At 29.9% G+C, this 12,604-nt stretch overlaps 1 protein-coding gene across 1 annotated transcript in view; it reads right to left on the bottom strand.

Moving 5' to 3' along the window:
• Trpgamma (Transient receptor potential cation channel gamma) overlaps positions 1 to 11,249 on the bottom strand; it is a 31,379-nt gene extending 20,130 nt beyond the window's left edge. Inside the window, exon 1 of the mRNA XM_065501245.1 lies at positions 11,214 to 11,249. The gene's annotated coding sequence lies outside the window, so the exon portion shown is untranslated. The remainder of the gene's footprint in view (positions 1 to 11,213) is intronic.
• Positions 11,250 to 12,604: the final 1,355 nt, after the last annotated feature.

Raw genomic sequence — 12,604 nt, 5'->3', positions numbered from 1 at the left:
ATCCTGAGAGACAGGGTATTCGGTAGTTATCGGTCTGTTATAAAGGTTCTATAAAAATCAAAATTTATTTCTCTCTTGAGAATTGATCTGCCTATGCTTTGTTTCATAGTGACATATCCACTACGGTCAAGTTTCAGTCCGTCTGACTCCATTTAGCTGGAGTGTTTGTGCAGAAAATATGAAGCGAATGTATGTTCAGCATAGTCTCAAAAAACTAACTTAAGCAGTAGATCGTTGTAGTAAACACAAAACAGGCTAGCCTTTGCACTTTGTATTTTAATCCACCACCTGGCACTACACCAGCACATTTTGTATCCACGTGATCTTAGAGTATGAACTACAACGATATAATTGCCTTATTTCGATAATTCCTGGGTAATACCATTTCAACGAGGATACCAGTAAGCTTGAATTTTATTTGCTTATTTATTTGCACCTTATTTATTTGCACCTTTTAAATCCAAAAATTATGCCAGCACATACTCTTTATTGTCGAGTATATCCTTAGTAGTACCAACAGCATCATGCAGGATGTTTCCACTGACATAACCATCAAGTAAGCGTATTGAGCCTTGCAGAAGTTACCGTAAGTTCAGATTGAATATGAAATAAAATTTAAAGTATTTTCACAATTTCTCTCAAATATGATTTCATGAATACCAAATATCATAGATAAATACACATAGATCGGAAACTCTCCGGAATCTCGTAGACTTAACTCAGTTGTCAACAACCTAAGTAAGTGGTGAGAATTTAGTGAATTTTTTTTTTAACACAACAACATTTTTTTTGGTGAAAAAAAATTCGAGTTAAAAAATGTTCCCGATTTGGACCCATTTGAGGTCCGAATTACTATGGTCTTATATTAGCCGTTGCAAAGGTCTTAGAAATATATATCACCAGTTGACCGCCCCGGCTTCGCCCGGTTGCATTTACTAATGTTAGTTCTTCAAGTTTCTACAACACACATACACCTGCCTGTTCTTATTTATTTGCATATAAAATATATAAATTTGTACTGCATACTTTAGGTAGCTTTTTTATTACAGTTGACTGGACTGAAAAAAATTCCGAGTTTTACCCCGTTTTTTTGATTTTTTTTGTCTTTACAACATCTCCTGAAAATTTCGAATCGAATAAAAAAATCAGCCAAATCGCTCCACCCGTTCTCACGTGATGCCATTACATACATGGACCATTTCATTTTTATATATATAGATTAGATATTCATGTTGTCTATATTAATGACTTAGTAATTCAGATATATATGGGCCGATTTTCTCGATTTTAAATAACAACCGAACTGGATCTATAATGATGTTTTTTTTTGCTTAAAAGAAAGCTTAGGTCCATTCCTTTAAGAGGGTTTTGGTCGCTTAGTGGGATGCGAGTGGGATGTATATGTATCAAAATAAATGTTTTGTAACTCAAGATAGCAAAATCAAAAACTTTTTTAACTTTTTTTCAAAATGGGCCGTTTTTTTATTTTTTTTTTTTTTTTGCTCAAAAGAAAGCTTAGGTCTATTCCTTTAAGATCTTTTTGGTCTCTTAGTGGGTTACGACTGGGATACATATCAAAATAAATGTTTTATAACTCATGACAGATAACAATTTTTAAGTTAAAACAAGTAAAAGTGCTATATTCGGCTGTGCCGAATCTTATATACCCTTCACCAAATTATAATTCAAAATTTTTAATATTTTTAGATAAACAAAATTTAATTTTTTTCCAGTAGTTTTTTTCATTTTTTGGAAAAAAAATTTTTTTGATTGTTATTTTAAATTTTTAAAATTGTTTTTAAAATTTTAAATTTTTTTTTGTGAAAAAAAAATTCGGGTTGAAAATTTTTCCGATTTTGACACATTTTAGGTCCAGCTTACTATGGTCTTATATACTTCATTGCAAATGTCTTTGAAATATCTATCATTAGATATCCATATTGTCTATATTAATGTCTTAGTTATCCAGATATAGGTCAAAAATAGGTCAAAAATCGAGGTTGTCTTGGTTTTTTCCTCATATCTCAGCCATTTGTAGACCGATTGTGCTGATTTTAAATAGCAAAATTCCCGAAAGCATGTCTGACAGAATTATTGAAGATTTGGATCCCGAAGATATCTGGGGTCTTCAGAAAATTGATTACAACAGACAGACGGACAGACAGACGGACATGGCTTAATCGACTCCGATATCTATAAGGATCCAGAATATATATACTTTATAGGGTCGGAAATGAAAAATGTAGAAATTACAAACGGAATGACAAACTTATATGTATATACCCTTCTCACGAAGGTGAAGAGTATAAAAAAGAAAAAATACATGTTTGGTAAAAATGTCAAATTTTTACATAATCTAACTCAGAGAGTTTTCGACCGATCTTGTTGAAAAATTGTGTATGAAGGACTAACATTGGTGCAAATTTCGGAAGACATCGATTTCAATTGACATGACTTGCCCCATATAGGTACATATATTCCGGATTAATATAGAAAGCGGAGTCGATATAGCCATGTCCGTATATCCGTTTGTCTGTTAAAATCAACTTTCCGAAGCCCTCAAATAACTTACAAACATGATTGGTATTTATTTCACAGAAACCTTTTTACACCAAAAATTAATCTTCCAAATTTTTTTTTTACCATTTTTTAACAAAATTTTTTTTTCACAAACATTTTTTTTCAATATTTATCTTAAATGGTAAATGGTATTTAAAATTCGACATTATTTCTTGCCAATATTTTGTTAACCCTCCGTTATTCGCAATCATTTTCAATCGAGACTAGTCGCAATGTATCAAATTGATATCAATAAAAAAAGGCGCGTTTGAAAATAATCTCTTCACTTTTTATTTCGAAAACATAAAAACAATATTAAATGCAATGTATTTAAAAGAGTAATACAAAAAAAAATTGTAGTAAAAATATTATTTTATCAAAAAATAGCTTAAAATTTAGGGTGTATAAAACAATTTACAATAAAAACATGTTTGCCTGTATCAACCAGATCAGTTGCGAGTAACGGAGGGTTAATAAAAAAAAGCTTAGGGACTGACGATCACTATTGATGTATACTTGTTATAAATATATGCATATTAATCATACGTCCACATGGTCAATCCTATAAATCCAATTGTAATTAAGTTAAATAACTACTTATTAATTGGAATTAACATATAAACTGACATAGAAAATTTACTACTGCGATCTGGTTTCATACTCCGGAATAGCTATAGTGAAGTACAGGGAAACGACTTATGCTTAAATAATGACTATCATACTGATTTGTATACCCACCCTCAAAAATATGTTATTCCGTGTAAACAAATCGAAATATTAGTCGTAGATCCACACAATTATATATATTCTGGGTTCTTATAAAATTCTTATTTTCTTAATTGTTTTTCTTATTGTATTTATAATAAAATAGCCACATAAGCCTCTTAAAATAAACAATATAAACTTAATGATTTTCTCTACAAATTCATAACAAATCATTAAAATTATGATTGAAATATACAACAAATAATTGAATTTTTCGCCACAAAAACCCCTAAGTGACCAATAATAAAACAAAGCATGAATGCAATTTATAGAAAACTATAAAATTTTGTAATTCTAAGACTTTTCGAGTATTTTGTTAAGGTGTTGGTTGGATTTTCTGGGTGTCTGTCTGTCAGTCAGTCCATAAGAGTAAATAAAAGTAACAAATGAACACCTCATCTTTTCATTCAAGAACACTGAAATCTTCTATACATATGAAAAAGTATGAGTTTATTATTGTATTTGTATTGAATGTATTGTGAGTATTTTTTGTTTGCATTATACATAAATCTGGGTCAATTGTTGCATTTTTTGCATATATTAAAAATTATATAGTACACAACAACAAATGCACTCAAGTTTGTAAAGGGTGTGTGTTGTTGAATTGAATATAAATTCATAGACTAGAATATTATTGAAATTGTGGGAGTGAAAAATTATAAAAGGGCTATAGACTAAGGTGAGTCACAGTTGGATCTAATAGTTAAATGGGACCAACTAGATAGGTTTTTTTTTTAAATAGACAGAGACGTACTTTCCGTTAAATTAACCCTATATTGCTATTTACTTTAAATGTTGATTTGAGGGCATGGTCATCTCACGTGGAGGTGATGTGAATTGGAATAATAATGAGCGATTTGACACCATTAGACTTTTTCTTGTGGGGGTTTCTTAAATGGAATTTATATGCGAATAAGCAAAAAATCACAGCGGCTCTCAGTCAAACTCAGCCTGATTTATGCACCAGAGTTATGGAAAATAGGACATTTCGGATACGTGGAACCCAGTAAAGCCTCGGTGGATTTTTAAAAGAATAAAAATTTCGATGATATCTCAGACATACACTTTATTTAATTTAAATTTAAAGATATCCTCGATATCTACTTTTGGTACTTATTTTGGAGGCTATAAAACTTTTAGTTGGTCCCCTCAATCACATACGTAAACCCTATGACAATGATGTTAATACTTGCAGCATAATACTGATACAGATAAAAACAACCATAACAACAACAAGAATATTATTTATCACTTTTTGGCATTTAAATGACATTGACACTAGTAGAGATTAAAATTCAATAGCAAAACAAACCAATAGATTATGGCTGTGACAACAAGAAAATTCAGATACAAACAAAAAAGAATTTTTTCCAAACAAATTGTGACAGTTTTTTTTATTAAAAAACTTTATTATGTAACTAACAATATTTACACAATTTTTTTAAGATTTAATAAAATAAGTTTAAAATTTTATTTCAATCAAAAACTTTTCTGAGTACATATTATGCTTTTTATAAGGAAAATATAGAAAAACTCTACTTATCTTTTTTTTATTGTTTAGTAGAATTTTTCGTACGTGTCTTTATTATTGTCGTGCAATGAACTTTTTTTTTTCTTCCAATTTATTTATAATACTTTAACACAAATACGTTCGTACGTAGGTAAGTATGTACGTGTGAATATTTGAACTATACCAATATTAGAAAAGTTGCCATAGGTCGTGACTATAGCAGGCTTTTTCAATACAGCTTGCATGTCAGTGGTGGCCAGTGTTGCTAAAACGTATAAAGGAAACATTTTTTTTAAAAAAATACCAACAAATTTTAACGGGATAAGTATCTACCTACTTTTCCATACATAATATAAAATAATAAGTTTATTAATTGAAATGAAAGTGAACCCGTTATTTTCGGTCTCTGATTATAACCAATACCTTTTGGCCCGTATTGGACTTGAACGACAACCGGTTTAAACAGTACGGTACTACATGCCACGCAGTGAACGCTTCAACGGACATTTGCGAATTGGCCACCAATATCGTGTGATTTAACACCGCTGGACTTTTCTTTTCTAAAATCATAGGTCCAGCTGGATCTATTCAAAACAATTTATCTCTCGGATCAGTGGTATAAAAAAAGAATGAAATAAATCTATAACTTCTAAACAGTTCGTCCGATTTTAATGGGTCGGATCCCAAAGTAGGATACCTCGGGTATGTTCAATTTTTAAAATGATCCTATTTCTTCGTTAGTGTTATTTTAGTAACAGGGGTCTCTACACAAAGTTTTATGATGATAGATCCCTTGGAAATAATTTTTGCCGCAATTTTGGCTTTTGGACACATAATGCACTGTGCGAACCCCCTGTCTATACTTGACAAATATTTATCATAACAATTAATGACGTTTGTTGTCAGGACAAAGTTGTCTGTGCAAAAGCACTAAGAATTTTGTCATAACGAAGCAATGATGCTAATAAATGGAGACTATACATAATAATTTTTTATCTTGACAACAATTATGACGTTTATCATGATAAGAATTTCAAAGAAACAACTTCATTAATACATCACTTACAAATTTTTTTTTTTTGATTTCAACGTTATTGTAAAATCCTTTATATTTCCTATAATCCTGAATTGAAGTTTTGCGCCAAATAAGGTATTTATAATATCAAAACATATGTTAAGATTGATACTTATACAGCTCAGTATTTTAACATTAATTACATCTAAAAAAATTATCTTCTTTAATAACCTCTACCAAATGACATCTCTTATTGGAATAATTGGGTTATTTTTGTTACTTTTGTATAAATTTATAAACATTTTGCATTTTTTTAGAATCTACAAAATCATAACAAAATTTTCTTATTGAAGATACAGAATTTTCCTCATCTCCTAAATTTCTCACCTCTGTACAATTTAACTTAAATAAAATTCAACTCTCAATGTATTCATTCACATATGTACTCGAAACTATTCACAAAGAATTTTTAAGTATTAAAACAAAAGCACACAAAACTTGTATAGTTTGTTATCCTTTTATTGATTGACCTGGAAAATGGAAAAAATAAAAAAAAGAACAAAATAATAAACAATACGTCTGCCATTTACTGGCGGGCAATATTAAAAAATATCATAAATTCTAAAAAATCAGTCTATAAGTATAAGAAAGGGGAAGTTATTTCAAATATTTTCTGCACTTAAACTCATCATTATTTATGCAGTGGATGCAAGTGAGCAGAAAATACTTAAAAACTCAAACTGCATTATTATTTTCATTATTTTTTTTAAATATATAGAATAACTACTTCACACATCCGCACTCTTAAATTCCCATAAAATTATTGGGGTGTTTGTTTTTTTTAGAATAACTGCAGTCATGCAACTAAGTTAAGGTACACTTTAAGAGCACAATTATTTATGGAGGATGTTGAGCTAATATTTCAATATAAATAAAGGTGTTAAAAACATCTGACGTAAGTTCTTTCAACGTCTCCTATAATTACACTAATTTACAAATCATACTAGGAGTGATTAAGATTCACTGTTTGATAAGGTCTATAACCAGCAAATTGGGCAGTTGCACTCCGGATCATAGTAGGATAAAGAAGAGTTATTGATTACTTATTTTATTATCATAGACTTAGATGGCTAGCTAAATGATTTCACAATGGACTAAAGAATATCACAAGTTGTAGCCTGGGGATATTTTCTGCTTCATGAAGGAAATAAGATGGCTTCATGGCGGGTTGCGCGAATTTTTAAGAAGTATTCGGGTTTCTTCTGATATATTTCTCTTTTTTGAGTTATTCTGAAGGGAATCACAATGAATACTAAGGATCTTCAAGTGCATCAGACAGGTTGAAAATATTAATTCTACGTTTATCCATAAATTAAAAGAAATGAAGGGTCGTGGTTTACAAATTTCTTCACAAATTTTAATAAATAAATTTATTGGGATAGATGTGCTATTTAAATGTTAACCGGCCGCTAAAAAATATGGACAGTGGAGCAGATTTTATAAAAATAATCAAATTTTTAGTAGCATTTTATTCAACTGCACAGAAATTATAGTATTGGGTGTATGACTTAAAAATGCGGGATTTTTTCAAAGTTTTAGCTTTTATTTTAAAAAATTTCTAAAATATAAATTTATTCAAAGTATTGGCCATTGTCTCCTATGACCTTTTCCCGTCTCTCTAGCAACATGTGAATTCCGATCCAAAAGAAATGTTCATCTTTTGAGGCCAAGAATGAATTAAGCCAATTTCGCATACTCTGTTCTAAGGTGAAGCGTATCGCAGAGAGAGCGATCTGCATCGAATGAAACAAATAGTATTCGAACGGCGCGCCGTCTGGACTATAAGACGGGTGAGGGAAATCTTCCCAACCACTTCTTTCTAAATACTTTTTAACAGGTATTGCATAATATGACCCAGCGTTGTCATGATGGAATATTACGGTTTAAAGTCTGGCCTCATATTCTGGGCGTTGTTCGGCAAAATCTCTTTTTAAACGAATCAGTTGCTTTTGGTTTTTACAGGTTTCATGTTATGGTTTGGTCAAATTTTAGCAGTTCATAATAGATAGGACTCTTTTGCTCCCACCAAATTGGAGCATTACCTTAGCACTATTGATATTTGGCTTTGGTATCGACTCAGCTGGTTGACCGGGATTCACATACGATCTCTTACGCTTCGGGTTATCGGAATGCATTAATTTTTCATCACAAGTAATGATTCGATGCAAAAATTATTTTCTTTTATAGCGTTCAAACATCTTTCAAGGTCTCTCAGCTTCAATTCGTATGGTTCCCAATTTCCCTGCTTTTGGATGAATCGCAAACGTTTTGAATTTGTTGCTTGAATAGCTAGCTCCTAATGATTTTACCAGCTCTTATTGAGTTTGACAACAATCTTCATGGAGTAATGACTCCTATTCTTGGTATTCAAACTTTTTTTGTCTTCCGTGTCAAAATAACCACTTCTGAAATCGATGAAACACATTCACCATAAGCTTCAATGGCACTTTTTTGCAAATTTCAGATGTAAAGCAAAACTTCCCGCATATGACGCTATGCTGGCACAAAGTTCGACATTTTTGAATCAAATAAAATAGTTCACACTATTATGTTCAATAACTAAGCGATAATTAACAAGTAAGGGTGCTATATTCGGCTGTGCCATATCTTATATACCCTTCACCAAATTATACTTCAAAATAAAAATTTTAAATATTTTTAGGTAAACAAAACAATTGTTTTTTTTTTCAAAGTTATTTTTTTAATTTTTTGTAACAAAATTTAAAATTTTTTTTCCGATTTTGACCCATTGAAGGTCCAATGGTCGTATATACGTCGTTGCAATATACTTTGAAATATCTATCATTAGATATCCATATTGTCTATATTAATGACTTAGTAATCCAGATATAGGTCAAAAATATGTAGGTCAAATCGAGGTTGTCCAGGTTTGTTCCTTATATCTCAGCCATTTGTGGATCAATTTTCTCGATTTTAAATAGCAACCGAGCCGGAAGTATTCCGGAGATATTGGTGTATGAATTGTGTATGTAAGTTATTTGGGGGCTTCGGTAAGTTAATTTCAACAGACATCGCTTAATCGACGCCGCTATCTATAAGGATCCAGAATATATATGGGGCATTTCATGTCAGTTAACCAACTTTTTAAATCGATGTCTTTCCATCGGGATAAAATTTGGACCAAGGTTAGTTTTATTGAATAGTAATTCAGACACAATTTTTCAACAAGATCGGTCGAAAACTCTCTGAGTTTACATTTTGGCCAAGCAGGTGTTTTTTCTTATCCATGTAACTTATTACTTATTGTTCTTAGCAAAATGTGTTCCAAATAGTTTAGATAGCTCTTTCTTCAATCTTTCGAAAAAAAAAATATTTAAAAAAAAAATAAAATTTTTTTATTATTTTTTTCCGAAATCAAAAACTTTTTTGACATTTTTTTTCAAAATGGGCCCTTTTTTTCTTAAAATAAAGCTTAGATATTTTCCTTGAAGACCCTTTTGGTCGCTTAGTAGGATGCGTGTGGGATATCTATCAAAATAAATATTTTGTAACTCAAGACATAAAATTTTTGATTTTTTTTGCAAAATCGAACTTTTTTTTCCAAATGTGCCATTTTTTGCTCAAAAGAAAGCTTAGATCCATTTCTTTAAGATATTTTAGGTCGATTAGTGGGATGCGAGTGGGATATCTATCAAAATAAATATTTTGTAACTCAAGACATACAAATTGGTGCAAATTTCATCCCGATCGGAAGACATCAATTTCAAAAGTTGGTTCACTTGACATGGAATGCCCCATATACTTTATAGGGTCGGAAATTATATTGTGGAAATTACAAACGGAATGACAAACTTATATATACCCTTCTCAGGAAGGTGAAGGGTATAAAAAATATTGTTACGAAATTGCATTATCAATTTGAATTTAACGATCTGTAATGGCTGCTTGCAACATGATGGTGAATGTTTATAAACATTTCCATCAGTAGAAGCTTCTACTTATAAACAATGTTGATAACACACTGTTAGTAACATTGTTTATGAGTATGACATTATTAATTGTTAATAGGGGGGTCAGGCGGCATGTATTGCTTGTGTATTGGGACATGTTTTCAATACATATGGAATTCCATGTGTATGTCAAAATTCACGTTATACATACGATTCATAATTTCCACGTTCAAACGAATATATGTAATTGCATGTGACATAACCTCTATTAGTTTATATGTTTGTTGTTTTTAACAATATATTTATTTAAACATTTTTAAATCACAATAAATATATTTAATGCAATGAAATTTATTTTGTTATGATTATTCTTTACTCTTTTTTGTTTTGTTTTTTTTTTATTTTGCACTCGCACAGTGTTGTATTTCAAAATACAATACTGTTATATACACGAAAATAGAACATGTTCTAATTGCCAAAAATGTCACGAATAATACACATGTATTTTACATACACAAAGTTTCATATGGATCACACGGTATGTATATGTTTACATATGGAAAAATGTCCCAATACATGGCACAAAACACAAGCAATACATGCCGTCTGACCCCCCTATAAGCAGCTTTTCCGTTAGATTATTCATGAGACTTCTAGAAGATGGCGCTGTGTATATTAATAGTAACAGCGTGTTGTGGGTGAGTTAGCATATCGTATGCGCTGTTAGAGTTTACATCAACGATATTATCATTGTGTTCTTGTAAATTATAAAGTGTGTGTATTACAATTTATAAACTATCGCTTTTATTAGCAATTAAAATAATCCGCTTTATATAAACAAAATAAACCACCGTTTTTAAAAGGTAAAGACGTAACAATAAGTATATATGAAGGTAGATGAAAAATAAATACAAATTTGTTTTTTTAAATTAAGAAGTACCATACCTAGCCTATCTCACAAATATATATATGTTTCTTTCAATGAACAAACAAAATATATTTTTGTTTGTAAAATTGTGTTATTTATCTCACTTCCTTCAAAAAATATTCATACATACATATGTATGAATGTATATTTAAATATATTTTGTAAATTTATTTAAGACATTTTTCTTGCAAATTACTTTAACGATATAATTAATATTGCATGAGAAAATTATTAAACAACGATTATCGAAAAACAAAAAAAAAAAAAAATAAAAAATAAAGAAACAAAAACCATTTTGTTTATTTAATTATGCCAAAATATTGTTTTAAATGTTGAAAAGAGTGGCGTTTTTTTTTTCTTTTTTATTGTATTTTGAAAATATTATTAATATTTAATTTATGGCAAACGAGATGAAATGAAAAATATAAAGATTGGTAAATGTGAATAAACTTTTTTGATACATACCGCCTTCTTCGTTGGCTTTCACTTCGCTCCATTTAGACAACTGAAAGGAAATTGAAAATACGAAAAACAAACACATGTTATTACATGACTCAATCGAATTTAGCATTTAAATACAAAGATTTTTTGTTTGAAATATGGTAAATTTGAAAATATCACTTTTCTTTTAAATGTTTGAAAAGTGTGAAGGTGATTTCATTACAATTGATCGATTAATTGCCAAATATTTTGAATTTTATTGATGATAAAAATATTTTGCAGCAATAATGAGGCACAATTTTAAGCAAAATTTTGTATTAAAGAGAAATTTAATATTAAACAGTTAGTTAAACACCGTTTAACCAAGGTTTTGTGGAATCTAAACATATCGTAGATCTTTCTATTCATGATTTTAAACATCAATCGTAGATCAATTTTATTCATGATTTTTTACGTTAATCATAGATCTTCCTATTCATGATTTCTTACATAAATTCGGTCTAGTTTAATTAGTATTTTTTGCATAGCTAAATTTTCCTGATTTTGTAGGAGACATAAAAAGGCAACTCTTATCTAATATTTTAATTACTTGTTCAAATTACTTGCAAGCCAGTAACGTACCGGCAAGATTTATATATATTCATTAGCAATTAACTATTCCCTTTAACTAATGATTACCTTTAAACTATATTGATAAACTTATTAAAAATGGGACACCATTTCCGACCTTTTCTATTTTATTTTGTCTACATTTCCTAAATACAGCAAACTTAAGGGTTACAGTTTTCATAAGCAAACATTACTCAAAATTTAGACTCTTATTTGTTATATTTATGTGTATTATAGGTTAAGTTTCATCCTCTTAAATTATTATTTCATTCTGAGTGGCCTTGGTTTTCACCTAGACACACATGCATACAAACAAATTTAAACAAACAAAATCCTTGAATTTCAAAATAGATAAACCAACCCAAAAATGGTAACAAAAACCTCAAATGATAACTCAAACACACTAACACAGCTGAAAAACACTACCAAAAGAACTGCAGCTTCTGGTATTAAAATCGCTTGACTGGCGATTTTAAAACAGACATGTCAAAGGCGATTAATTACAACTCTCTGTCTTTTCTATTAATTAAATTTTTACACTAAGTGGTACTTTATATTCATAATTTTTTACATCAATCGTGGATCTTTCTATTCATCAATTTTTACATCAATCGTGGATCTTTCTATTCATTATTTTTTACATCAATCGCGGATCTCTCTATACATCAATCGTTGATCTTTTTATTCATGATTTTAACCTCAATCGTAAATATTCATATTCGTGACTTTTTACATCAATCGTTAATCTTCCTATTCCTGATTTTTAACATCAATCGCGAATCTTTTTGTTTAGGATTTTTTCACCA

Source organism: Calliphora vicina, chromosome 2 (genome assembly GCF_958450345.1).
Source record: "Calliphora vicina chromosome 2, idCalVici1.1, whole genome shotgun sequence".
Taxonomy (NCBI): domain Eukaryota; kingdom Metazoa; phylum Arthropoda; class Insecta; order Diptera; family Calliphoridae; genus Calliphora; species Calliphora vicina.
This window is presented reverse-complemented; position numbering and strand designations above follow the sequence as displayed.